The sequence below is a fragment of the Mus pahari genome, chromosome 21, assembly GCF_900095145.1.
Source record: "Mus pahari chromosome 21, PAHARI_EIJ_v1.1, whole genome shotgun sequence".
NCBI classification, from domain to species: Eukaryota; Metazoa; Chordata; class Mammalia; order Rodentia; family Muridae; genus Mus; species Mus pahari.
In genome coordinates this window covers 51,866,315-51,867,681 of record NC_034610.1, presented here as the reverse complement: position 1 = coordinate 51,867,681, position 1,367 = coordinate 51,866,315, and the positions used below count along the sequence as shown (strand labels likewise).

At 43.5% G+C, this 1,367-nt stretch overlaps 1 non-coding gene across 1 annotated transcript; it reads right to left on the bottom strand.

Annotated features, from left to right (window-relative positions):
* Positions 1-352: 352 nt before the first annotated feature.
* On the bottom strand, positions 353-480 carry LOC115062873. The gene has a single exon (XR_003842785.1). It is a non-coding gene; the product is annotated as a small nucleolar RNA SNORA17 (small nucleolar RNA).
* Positions 481-1,367: the final 887 nt, after the last annotated feature.

Here is a 1,367-nt window from a genome sequence, read left to right as displayed (position 1 = left end):
TTTTGGGCCAGGACCCCACCATGGTCTCAGGTGGCATCACCAACTACTAAAATGAGGCTGTTCTTCACTACCCTCAAGACTCTAGTTCTGTCTCTCTTCATTATGTCCACATCCTTCTGTTTCTCTTTCTCCTCCATCCCTCCATCACTTACTTGCTTCTCTTAGTGGCCCTTGGAGTCTTTGAGTGTCTAGGGTCATCTCAGGAGTGGTCTCAGGAGTGCTATGCCCTGCTCAAGCATTATAGCACTGGTCAGGGGTTATCTTAGGCACAGTCTGCCCACCAGGCCTACAAAGTGCTGGACTGGTGGTTGTCTCAGGCTTGTTCCCCCCACCCCCTACCCCCCACCCAGGGAATATTAGATTCCTAAATCATTCAGAAGTTCACAAGTCAGAACACTGAGGTGGACATAGCCTCTCCTCTGCCACCTACTGACAAACATGTGATATAGCGGCCACAACTGCAATGCCTCTAGGGACAGAACCTCTGTTTTTCATACTTCAGTTTTCCCATGCACCAGGTGGATTCTGGTTGGAACACACAATAGAGAAAGCACAGCCTTTGATCCCCAGATACTTAGGATGCTAAAAGGAAAGCAAATTTAATGGCTTTGAATTTTAAATTAAAAGGTATAATCAAGGCTAAATAAATAAGAAGGTCCAGATTTTCTGGAAGTTACACGTAGCCTTGGTTCTTGTGTACCTTCGTATATCCAAGTAACATATTGATATGATTTTTCCCTTGATTTACCAATATGAAGATTGATTCTGATAATATATGCATAAATGACAATACATTTTATCGTTAATCTTCCCAAGTTACCTCCAAGCAACAACCTGGTACAACTGGGGCACATCTTGTGTTTGCCATCTCTCAGGGACATGCATCCTGTACCTGCTGTGGCCTAGGATCGTCCGAAACTCTTTTCTCATGTGTCTGCTTCGGTATTATTTACCAATGCATGTAAATAAAATTTGCTCCCTCTTAGCTTATCTGGAACTAAAGGAAGTTCTAATTTAAATATTTTACGTATATTTTTAGATAGCATTTGCATATGAATCTCTTTTTAAAGGAATAGAAAACTATTTATTGACCACTTAACCATTATTTTTTTAATTAATTAATTTTTTTACACTCCATATTTAACCTGCCCCTAGTCACCCACTGATTGATCCACATCCCATACCTACTCCCTACCCCACCCCACCCCACCCCACCCCCATCTCCATCCCCAACCCTACTTGATCTCTAAGCTCCCTGGGGCCTCCAGTCTCCTGAGGGTTAGGTGCATCACCTCTGAATGAACACAGACCCAGCAGTCCTCTACTGTATGTGTGTTGGGGGCCTCATATCAGCTGGTGTATGCTGC